General features: G+C 41.0%; 1 protein-coding gene across 5 annotated transcripts in view; it reads left to right on the top strand.

Moving 5' to 3' along the window:
* AFF2 (ALF transcription elongation factor 2) overlaps nt 1-12,776 on the top strand; it is a 577,381-nt gene that overhangs the window by 252,632 nt on the left and 311,973 nt on the right. The gene's annotated exons all lie outside the window — the stretch shown is intronic.

Consider the following 12,776-nt stretch of genomic DNA (forward strand, 5'->3'; position numbering starts at 1 on the left):
ATAAGGGTGACTTGAACACAAGCACTGTGATACCATGACAATCAGTCTGATACCTTAGCTGACTACTAAGGGACTAACCGGAGAAGGCAATGGCAAGCCACTCCAGTGCTCTTGCCTAGAAAATCCCATGGATGGAGCAGCCTGGTAGGCTGGAGTCTGTGGGGTCGCTAAGGGTCAGACACGACTGAGCGACTTCACTTTCACTTTTCACTTTCACACATTGGAGAAGGAAATGGCAACCCACTCCAGTGTTCTTGCCTGGAGAATCCCAGGGACGGGGGAGCCTGGTGGGCTTCTGTCTATGGGGTCACACAGAGTCGGACACGACTGAAGTGACACAGCAGCAACTGAAACCCCAGAAAGCAAAATCATGGATAAGGAGGTGACTCCTGTATTACAGATGAGTTTGTCTGTCAATTTGCATGGATTAGAGCCTGAACTGTATATTTTAACATAGAGATAGTTACAGCATCCTATAAAGCTATGCCATGGAATAAAAACAAGTGAAAATGAAGATTTACATTGCCTCATGTCACTCCATTAGAGACAACTACTCATATACACCATTGTAGTCCAAGCGAAGAGTGAGTTTTACAAGTAACCACTTTCTTATATACTTTGATCAAGTAAACTCAGTTGGAAATGCACAAGTAATAAGCAGATCTCCTGCAGGTTAACTCTTTGCCTTTCTTCTAATCTAAATGAATATATTGCAGCTACTTCAGTTTGAAAGAGAAGTCTAGAAGTATGATGAAAACCAGACCACTTCAGACCAAGATTTTATGAGTCAGCTTTTATGGTTAATCTCAATTTTGGGTTAAGTGGATCCTTAGCCAAATGTGCTGGAGTCATTTAACTGACAGCTATTAACTTGAATGTGAGAAGATAGGGTTAGAATGAGTACAGTCACTATTTTCAAACATGCCTTCATATATCCTTGGAATCTAGCACAGTGGTTGGCACTCAATAAATGTCTGTTTCCTGACTGCATGAATTGGTGTTTTTTAATGTGAGCACCTCCCAGGGAAAAACACAATTATGTACCATCTCTGCCAAACTATACTGTAGCTATCTCATAGAGTTGGTGTAAGGCTAAAATTATATAATCATGTAAAGTCACATGGATAGTATGTGGCATGCTGTAATCACTCAGTCAATATTGGTGTATAAGGTATATAGTTGAGTAATGGCTTCTTGTAATGACTTTGCTGTGAAAACTATCAGACACAGGCATACGCACACGCACACACACACACACACACACACACACACGTGTGTGTGTGTGCACTTGTACACATAGCTATGCAGAGTGGCTTACCAGAAATGGTAACATACTAGTGGCCTGGAAAACTGCATTCTAATAGCCATTCCACAGTCTGCATGTTCCCTGACCTTAGAAGACATCATTACCTATATTGCTTCAATCGCCTCTCCTGTAAAATAGGAATTAGAATACTTGAACTGCTTGAAGGAAAGCTTTCAAGACAGCCCCTCTCTAGAGGGCTTTCCTAAGATACTTAATTGCCATGAGTCAATGATAAGCTTAATATAAATTGTCAAAGCCTGATAGGAGACTGAATTGATTATCTACAAATACTCAATCTCAAATATGTCATTGTCATGATGATCAGAGACTCTACAACAGTTGTAGATTATTTGAACTGAAAGGATTCCTCAGACAACAGATTTGGAAATTGAGACCCAATTAAATAACATAAATTTTCCAAAGCTAGTCACGATTTAAAGGGAAGATTCTTGATTAGAAATTAGGCATTTAACCCATGATGAGCTTGATCAAGTTATTCGCATTGCATCAGTGACTTGGATGAAAAAAATGGCACCACAGAACTGAAGACAAATAAGGCTCTTAAAACATATGCAGTGATAAAATGGATCTCTTGGAAAATGGATGATTCCCACTACCCTTCCTCTCTGCCTCCCTCAATAGCAGTTTCCATCCATCATACAGGCAATATAGATCTGAGAGCAACATTTATAATTTTCCCAGGGTTCTTTCTATCTTCCTGCTTAGATGAATGGAAACATTTAAATTCTTATGGTTTTATAAATAGCATAGCATTTAAAACTTTTTCATTGTAGTAATCATATCAGTTCAGTTCAGTTCAGTCACTCAGTCATGTCTGACTCTTTGCGACCCCATGAACCGCAGCACGACAGGCCTCCCTGTCCATCACCAACTGCCGGAGTCCACCCAAACCCATGTCCATTGAGTCGCTGATGCCATCCAACCATCTCATTCTCTGTCGTCCCCTTCTCCTCCTGCCCTCAATCTTTCCCTGCATCAGGGTCTTTTCAAATGAGTCAGCTCTTCCCATCAGGTGGCCAAAGTACTGGAGTTTCACTTCAACATCAGTTTGAACCCATCTCATCTCCCCATCTATTTGCCATGAAGTGATGGGACTGGATGACATGATCTTAGTTTTCTGAATGTTGAGCTTTAAGCCAACGTTTTCACTCTCCTCTTTCACTTCATCAAGAGGCTCTTTAGTTCTTCTTCACTTTCTGCCATAAGGGTGGTGTCATCTGCATATCTGAGGTTATTGATATTTCTCCTGGCAATCTTGATTCCAGCTTGTGCTTCTTCCAGCCCAGCATTTCTCATGAATACTCTGAATATAAGTTAAATAAGCAGGGTGACAATACACAGCCTTGACGTACTCCTTTTCCTATTTGGAACCAGTCTGTTGTTCTATGTCCAGTTCTAACCGTTGCTTCCTGAGCTGCATACAGGTTTCTCAAGAGGCAGGTCAGGTGGTCTGGTATTCCTATCTCTTTCAGAATGTTCCACAGTTTATTGTGATCCACACAGTCAAAGGCTTTGGCATAGGCAATGAAGCAGAAATAGATGTTTTTTCTGGAACTCTCTTGCTTTTTTGATGATCCATCAGATGTTGGCAATTTGATCTCTGGTTCCTCTGCCTTTTTTATATCCAGCTTGAATATCTGGAAGTTCATGGTTCACGTATTGCTGAAGCCTGGCTTGGAGAATTTTGAACATGATTTTACTAGCGTGTGAGATGAGTGCAATTGTGCGGTAGTTTGAGCATTCTTTGGCATTGCTTTTCTTTGGGATTGGAATGAAAACTGACTTTTTCCAGTCCTGTGGCCACTGCTGAGTTTTCCAAATTTGCTGGCATATTGAGTGCAGCACTTTCACAGCATCATCTTTCAGGATTTGAAATAGTTCAACTGGAATTCCATCACCTCCACTAGCTTTGTTCATAGTGATGCTTCCTAAGGCCCACTTGACTTCACATTCCAGGATGTCTGGCTTTAGGTGAGTGATCACACCATCGTGATTATCTGGGTCGTGAAGATTTTTTTGTACAGTTCTTCTGTGTATTCTTGCCACCTCTTCTTAATATCTTCTGCTTCTGTTAGGTCCCTACTATTTCTGTCCTTTATAAAAGCATCAAGTTGACCATTTTAATGCTTTTTTGATGTACAAATCCATGTCATTAAGTACATTTGCAGTGTTGTGTAACCAGCGCTGCTATCATTTCCAAAACTTTCATTATACAGCAGAAATGCTGCAATAGAGTATTTGGGGAAATAAAATACATATTGAATTTTGGAAAATTTTGTTGGGAGAGTGCATTATTTCCACATTGATCATTTTCACAGTGGGTTTATTTTTTGTGTCTTTTCCCCTGCTAAATTCTATTTAAATAATCAGTTTTATCTTCTAGGCATATGCCATATTCATCAGAGGGAGTTTTTGTGTTTTTACATCTGTGAGATCTTCACAGTTCTGTAGGATGGGAAGACGGAGGTTTTAGGTCAGTTGGATTGCTGACCTGTAATTATTATCTATCTTGAAAATAATGACAGGGCTCATTTTAGTATTCTTCCTACTGATTGCTGTTTTTAGATCTTGTTTAATTGTTTAGAAACCTCCTTTTTCAGTAACAAATTACACCTGATGAAGTTACAAACATTAATGTGTGTTTAATTTTGCCAACCATAGTCAAATATAATCGTTAAAATGCTTAATAGGCCATGTTTAGACAGCAAAGTCAAGAGTGACTGAGTAAACAAGGAATGAAGACGTTGATTCCACATAGAATAGTTTTACCCTTGCTTGAATATGTCATAATTAACGAAATCTCTAAGAGAGAACAAAAAATCTTCTATTTGGCTCTAGGGAAAAAAAAATCATTCTGTCAAATGGGTAAACTGCCATTTTACTTACCTAGTGATTCATCATGTATTTCTAAATTCTGTTAAGAATTGTTACAAGTCTTTTCTATGGCATTATTTGAAAATCTACATTATTATGTATGACAGACCATGTCAAAATAATTGTGTGTGGGACTAGTCTAGGTTAAGGGGAATCATATTTGATGTTACTAATTTTCACATTATTTCACCCATAAAAATTCTTCTAGCAGCAAAAGTTTTATTGCACTGTATTTCAGAGTCTCTAATTTATTCATGGGATAAATGTTTCATATAATGAATTTTCAAGCAAATGTATTCTGAAATTCATGCATAACCACGGCTGCTGTAAAACCATAAAAATTTGGTTAAAATTGAGGCGTCTCTCCATTCCCCTTGGAAAGTGCAGCAGGGAACCTGGAAGAATTTATGCTAATGAATACAATATTGTTCAACTTTCCTTTTTATCCAGTATATCCCTTTTATTGAGTTCAAGCCATTATAGCAATTAATAACTTTAAATGGAAGCACTTCATCAATTGGATTGAGCCACTACTGCTGCTTAAGGACTGGTATGTGCTACGCCCATTTTGTGTCATTTAACACAGGCCTCTTGCTAGAGAAATGCTCTCTATGTTGTCTTCTGAATGTCTTGCATGGGACAAGTTCAAAAGCATTCTGCCATTTGGTCTTATGCCCACCCTTCTTCCCTCCCCCCACCCATCTACATTTCTCGATTTTTGTGGAGGTGGTGTTGGTCACTCAGCTGTCCACTGAACTGGAGTCCATGGTCATTGCTGAGAAGCATCTCCCCACCATGATCCACCTACAATAGACATGAAGGTGAGTAATGGTTTCAAGCACTTGATTATACCTGCCTCATCCTCACCTAGAAGAGTGGGCTCAGATTACTTCACCAGAGATTTTATTCTAGTCTTTTTCAACTCCCAGATGTAAGAAGTAATCATGGGATTTGGAAGAATAGGGTCTGTGTTTATCGTCAATGCAAAACTTGAAAGATCATGTGCTTCTCTACCTAGACAGTCTCTTTGGTTTGGAATCCTGCCCTGTAAGATGAACAGTGGCCAGAATGAAATGGAAAACCCCTTTCTCAATTAAAAAATAAAATAAAATTAGCTATAACATATAGTTTTTCATGGATTTAACATTTTAACAGATTGGTGTCATTTGAAGAGAGGAACTGTTATACGTTCATTTTCATCCATTCATTAAATCACCAGTCTTTATTGTGGACCTGCTGTGTGCCTGTCACTTTTCTAGGCACTGGAGATAAAATGATGAATAAAACAAGCTAAGTCCCTGCCCTAATCCATGTTACATTCCATGGAGGGGTGTGGATGGGAGAAGAAAATAAAATAATTATGCAAACTATAGAATATTCAGGATGATGATAAGTGCAATGGAAAGCAGGAAAGGAGTAAGGATGTTGGGGAGTGGCCCCAGTTCCAGTTCCAGTTCAGTCGCTCAGTCGTGTCTGAATCTTTGCAACCCCATGAACCGCAGCATGACAGGCCTCCCTGTCCATCACCAACTCCCAGAGTTTACCCAAACCCATGTGCATTGAGTCGGTGATGCCACCCAACCATCTCATCCTCTGTCATCCCCTTCTCCTCCTGCCTTCAATCTTTCCCAGCATCAGAATCTTTTCAAATGAGTCAGCTCTTCACATCAGGTGGCCAAAGTATTGGAGTTTCAGCTTCAACATTAGTCCTTCCAATGAACACCCCGGACTTATCTCCTTTAGGGTGGACTGGTTGGATCTCCTTGCAGTCCAAGGGACTCTCAAGAGTCTTCTCCAACACTGCAGTTCAAAAGCATCAATTCTTCGGCGATTTGCTTTCTTCACAGTCCAACTCTCACAGCCATACATGACCACTGGAAAAACCATAGCCTTGACTAGATGGACCTTTGTTGACAAAGTAATGTGTCTGCTTTTTAATATGCTGTCTAGGTTGGTCATAACTTTCCTTCCAAGGAGTAAGCGTCTTTTAATTTCATAGTTGCAATCACCATCTGCCGTGATTTTGGAGCCCCCCCAAAATAAAATCTGCCACTGTTCCCACCGTTTCCCAATCTAGTAGGAGCTTCCCTGGTGGCTCAGCAGTAAAAAATCTGCCTGCAATGCAGGCAATCTGGTTTCGATCCCTGGATCAGGAAGATACCCTGGAGGAGGGCATGACAACCCCCTCCAGTACTCTTGATTGGAGAATCCCATGGACAGATGAGTCTGGCAGGCTACATTCCATAGGGTCTCACAGAATTGGACATGACTGAAGCGACTAAGCAGCAGCAGTGAAGAAACCACCTGCCAATGTGGGAGATACAGGTTTGATCCCTGGGTGGGATGATCCCCTGGAGGAGGAAATGGCAACCCACTCCAGTGTTCTTGCCTGGGAAATCCCATGGATGGAGGAGCCTTGCTGACTACAGTCCATGGGGTCACAAAAAGTTGTCCATGACTTAGCAACTAAACAACAACAAAAAGTAGAGGCCCCGAAAGATGAGCCTTGAGCCCATGGGACGCTGTGTGGCAAGAGCTTACCAGACAAGGGGTACAGCACATGCAAGGCTATGTGTGTAAGAAATAGAAGCAAGTCACTGGGGGTCGAGCAGGCACTCAAGGGGGCAACAGGAAGGTGGAGGCTGGGTCAACAGCAGGTCGTGAAGCATCTAACAGGCCATCTGTAAGCATCCTGGATTTGACTATAAGTAACATGGAGAGTTGCTTTTGAACTGTGGTGTTGGAGAAGACTCTTGAGAGTCCCTTGGACTGCAAGGAGATCCAACCAGTCCATCTTAAAGAAGATCGGTCATGGGTGTTCATTGTAAGGACTTTGGCCACCTCATGCGAAGAGTTGACTCACTGGAAAAGACCCTGATGCTGGGAGGGATTGGGGGCAGGAGGAGAAGGGGACTACAGAGAATGAGATGGCTGGATGGCATCACCGACTCTCTGGACATGAGTTTGAGTGAACTCCGGGAGTTGGTGATGGACAGGGAGGCCTGGTGTGCTGCAATTCATGGGGTCACAAAGAGTCGGACACAACTGAGCGACTGAACTGAACTGAACATGGAGAGTTTTGAGTGACGTGAGCTAGACGTGGCATTTTGGTGAATAAAAAAATGCATCAAGTTCAGTTCTTTCCCTTGATAGGATTACGTCAACCTTGGTAAGAGAATTTCCTAAACCCCCTGTGTCCTGGAACCAGCACTGTCAATGATGGGGAAGATCAGCCTTGCCAGGAAGGATGCACAGTTTGCCCTGATCTTAAATAATTAGCAGTAGATTTCATAGGAAATGCCTCTAGTATAGAATTTCAAGTGCTTCCTATTGCACTAGATATGCAAAATTTCTAACAATAAATTACATTCCAGAAACCACTAAAGTTGGTCTAATTAATTATAGACATCTAAATGATCCCTTCTATCCATCAGCAGAAATAAACTTGAAAAGGCTGTCTAGTTATTGATGCTAGTCCAGGAATCAATGTGAGATAGTCAGTTCTCAAATAGAAGGGGCTGAGAAGAAAGCAGGAAAAAGATTGAAAAATCTCCCTCTTTAGAAATGGCAAGAAGAGAACATTTGCAATCTTCAGGGGGGCATATTTCCTAGTAGCCTGTCTCTTAAGGACCTTATTTAGGTAAATGAGTTCATCTTAGCTTGTTCAAGGAGTTCTGTTACAGTGGTGCTTCCAGGGTATGAAAATGCAAAGAGGTGACTCTTTGGGTGACCAGATGCACGGAAGCATGTTTTAAATGACTACAGTGTAATTGATATATGCTGCCATCAGTTGTGACCCAGGTAACAGTGGAGCTAAAACAATTTCAAGTGGGTCAGGCTATCCCAGGGGTACTAGCGGCTATGATAGAAAATCTCCCCACAACATGTCTTAAGTCCTGTAAATCACGTTAGACTTAATGAAACCTTCTGTGGGAACATTCCATTTCTATGATGCATTTAACGGCAGTTGTTGACATGTTGTATCTGGATTGAAGAAATATGTAAACTTTTGAGTAATTGCGATGGTACTAGGAAGATAAAATATCCAGAACACCAATTTTTAAAGGAAGATTCAGGGTCTGTGTCTTTATGTATAACCGCTCCCTAATTATTTAAACATGCTCCCTTAGACTGTGTCTTCCTCCTTAGACTAATATTTGCATCTCTACTTTGTGGCTTTAGTTGTGATGCATATTCTTTAAGATAAAAACTCTGAAACTCAAGTTTGAACTAAAGTTGATTTTTATGGATTTGACATAGTTGGGTTTGATTTTAAAATAATGCTAGTTCAGTTGGGTTCTGTCAGATGCCTCCAGGGACTGTGGTTTGCCTATTGTTTGCAACTTGGTATTCATGAAGCATCTTCATGCAGACTCTTCGAAATGAAACACTATGTACCGTGGCCCTAATATAAGAAGGTTATTAAGAACCAAAATTTTATGTCAGTGATCTGTTTACAGTCTCCTTCCCTCAGAATATCACCTTCTAGAGCCAAAGTCTCTATGTGGACAGCCATTGATCACAATTGGAACCTCATAGATCTTCTTCAGTTATCTATGGTCAGGAGCTTCAGGTGTCTTGTTCACTACTATGTTCCAAGCCAAGCTGACACATAAAATTAACCATCCCAGTGCTCGACACATAGTGCTTTAAAAAAGTGAATAAATGCAAGAGTGAATATTACTGAATGGCTGTAAGCTGGGATGAGAGGTGAGTAAGTCAAAGTTCCTGCCCTCAAATTAGTTCAGAGTCTAGGTGCAGTGAGGAAGGAGACTGAAGATGAAGACAGGTATCAGAGAAAGATAAGGGAAGTGTAGCCTGAGCATGCAGGGTAAAGAGTGAAGACAGAAAACAACAGAAACCCGAGATGCCTTCACCATGGTGGTGACCTTCAGGAGGCTTCTCTGTGACCTTGAGCAGTAGAGGGTAGAAAAATCAGTCTATGCTAGCAGAGTGGCACTGATAGATGTGCTGAGATGGCAGAGGATGTGTTATGTTTGTTGAACAGCAAGGGATCTGGGATAATTACCAGGTGATGTGTGAAAATGGATTTCAATAACCATGTTCTTCTAGTACCTTTTCTATTACTGAATTCAGTTTCAGGAGAACAAGTTCAGTAGGTATTCCACCAAGAAAGCCTAAAGCTCAATATGTATATGTGTATCTCCCCAGTCCCTCCAAGCTAATGCATGTGTATGAGTACATGTGCATGCACACACACACACACACACACACACACACACGGGCTGCTTGTAAGTACAGCTTTTCCCTGATGCTGCCAGATTAGGCCCCATCTTCTGATGATAGAGAGCAGACCACAGAGAAGGCTCTTGCACATCTCCTAACACAGTCTGTATGTATGTGTTTAAAGAGGCCAAGGATCATGCAAACAGTTATGTCCAAAGAGAATCTGTGATATTTTGGTTGCAGTCAGTAGCTGTCCTTGTAGAGACTCTGGAATCTAGATGGATGAATTCACTGTTTGATAGCCTAGGTGTGAAATTGTTCAATCTGTTTCCTATGAACCAAGTTTCAAAATGTGGCCACATCACCTCTCCAAGAGCTCATCTTCTGGACAGATCATGTTTATTACCCAGGTCTCACCACTGAAGTTGTCTCTGGGAGGCTTTCATTTTAGACAGTCTATGTGATTTTAGATGTTGTCTGCACTGTGAAAGTCTTGCAGCATGCATCCTTTGATTACACGATGAAACACTTTGCTACCATTGCTACCATAGAATTAATAAGAAAAGTATTAAGTACTAGGCAAAAAGAAATAGTTTGGCAGTTCTGCAAAAAGTTAAATATCAACTTACCATTTGACCTAGAAATTCCACTCCTAGATATGTATCCAAGAGAACTGAAATCATGTCCACACAGAAACTTGTACAAAATCTTCAAACAGCATTATTCATGATATCCAAATATTGAAAGCAACCCAGATGTCTATCAATGAATTAATGGATAAACAAATGTGCTTTATCCATACAATGGGATATTATTTAGCCATGAAAAGTAACAAAGTACTGATTCTTCCTATAATTTGGATGAACTTTTACATTATGCTAAGTGAAAGGAGCCAGACACAAAAGGTCACGTATTGTATGATATCATTTATATGAATTGCCCAGAACAGACAAATCCACGGAGACAGAAAACAGATTAGAGGTTGCCAGGGGCTGGGAGTAGGGAAAATGAGGAATGATTGCTTAAAAACTACAGGGTTTCTTTTTAGGGTGATTAAAATTGAGAGAATCAGGTGACCTGAGAAGAGCAGGAGATTGATGAAGAGAAGTGTGGGTTTGAGGCCCAACCCTTGGGTCTGTCAGCTGGACAGCCTTGGACAAGACACTTAATCTCAGGGCTGAAGGAACATCTTCATCTAGAGGTGAAGATACTATACCTCCCTATCTCATGGGGTAATGCTAGGGATCATATGAATCAAAGATGTGAAAATTAATTGAGAAGTATTGTATGTTGACATAAATAAAAATTATTGTTGTTGTTCAGTCGCTCAGTCATGTTTGACTCTGTGACCCTATGAACTGCAGCACGCCCAACCATTGTTATTAGTCATCAAATATAAAAACTGTAATTCAGAAAACTTAAAATCTTATATCCTTCCTCTTTAGAGCATCTATTGGTATTTATATGTTGATAAGGATTGTTTCCCTTATGATTATACAGTGGAAGTGAGAAATAGATTTAAGGGACTAGATCTGATTGATAGAGTGCCTGATGAACTCTGGACGGAGGTTCGTGACATTGTACAGGAGACAGGGACCAAGACCATCCCCATGGAAAAGAAATGCAAAAGAGCGAAATGGCTGTCTGAGGAGGCCTTACAAATAGCTGTGAAAAGAAGAGAGGCGAAAAGCAAAGGAGAAAAGGAAAGATATAAGCATCTGAATGCAGAGTTCCAAAGAATAGCAAGGAGAGATAAGAAAGACTTCCTCAGTGATCAATGCAAAGAAATAGAGGAAAACAACAGAATAGGAAAAACAAGAGAGCTCTTCAAGAAAATTAGAGATTCCAAGGGAACATTTCATGCAAAGATGGCCTCGATAAAGGACAGAAATGGTATGGACCTAACAGAAGCAGAAGATATTAAGAAGAGGTGGCAGGAATACACAGAAGAACTGTACAAAAAAGATCTTCACGACCAAGATAGTCACGATAATGTGATCACTGACCTAGAGCCAGACATCTTGGAATGTGAAGTCAAGTGGGCCTTAGAAAGCATCACTACTAACAAAGCTAGTGGAGGTGATGGAATTCCAGTTGAGCTATTTCAAGTCTTGAAAGATGATGCTGTGAAAGTGCTGCACTCAATATGCCAGCAGATTTGGAAAACTCAGCAGTGGCCACAGGACTGGAAGAGGTCAGTCTTCATTCCAATCCCAAAGAAAGGCAATGCCAAAGAATGCTCAAACTCCCGCACAATTGCACTCATCTCACACGCTAGTAAAGTCATGCTCAAAATTCTCCAAGCCAGGCTTCAGCAGTATGTAAACCGTGAACTCCCAGATGTTCAAACAGGTTTTAGAAAAGGCAGAGGCTCCAGAGATCAAATTGCCAACATCCGCTGGATCATGGAGAAAGCAAGAGAGTTTCAGAAAAACATCTATTTCTGCTTCATTGACTATGCCAAAGCCTTTGACTGTGTGGATCACAATAAACTGTGGAACATTCTGAAAGAGATGGGAATCCCAGACCACCTGACCTGCCTCTTGAGAAACCTGTATGCAGGTCAGGAAGCAACAGTTAGAACTGGACATGGAACAACAGACTGGTTCCAAATAGGAAAAGGTGTACGTCAAGGTTGTATATTGTCACCTTGCTTATTTAACTTATATGCAGAGTACATCATGAGGAACGCTGGGCTGGAAGAAGCACAAGCTGGAATCAAGATTTCTGGGAGAAATATCAATAACCTCAGATATGCAGATGACACCACCCTTATGGCAGAAAGTGAAGAGGAACTCAAAAGCCTCTTGATGAAAGTGAAAGAGGAGAGTGAAAAGGTTGGCTTGAAGCTCAACATTCAGAAAACAAAGATCATGGCATCTGGTCCCATCACTTCATGGGAAATAGATGGAAAAACAGTGGAAACAGTGTCAGACTTTGTTTTTTTGGGCTCCAAAATCACTGCAGATGCTGATTGCAGCCATGAAATTAAAAGACGCTTACTCCTTGGAAGGAAAGTTATGACCAACCTTGATAGTATATTAAAAAGCAGAGACATTACTTTGCCAACCAAGGTCCGTCTAGTCAAGGCAATGGTTTTTCCCGTGGTCATGTATGGATGTGAGAGTTGGACTGTGAAGAAAGCTGATCGCCGAAGAATCGGTGCTTTTGAACTGTGGTGTTGGAGAAGACTCTTGAGAGTCCCTTATACTGCAAGGAGATCCAACCAGTCCATTCTAAAGGAGATCAATCCTGGATGTTCATTGGAGGGACTGATGCTAAAGCTGAAACTGCAATACTTTGGCCACCTCATGCGACGAGTTGACTCACTGGAAAAGACTCTGATGCTGGGAAAGGTTGGGGGCGGGAGGAGAAGGGGACGACAGAG

This window comes from Moschus berezovskii, chromosome X, assembly GCF_049115385.1.
Source record: "Moschus berezovskii isolate FMDL1 chromosome X, NW_MosBer_1.0, whole genome shotgun sequence".
NCBI classification, from domain to species: domain Eukaryota; kingdom Metazoa; phylum Chordata; class Mammalia; order Artiodactyla; family Moschidae; genus Moschus; species Moschus berezovskii.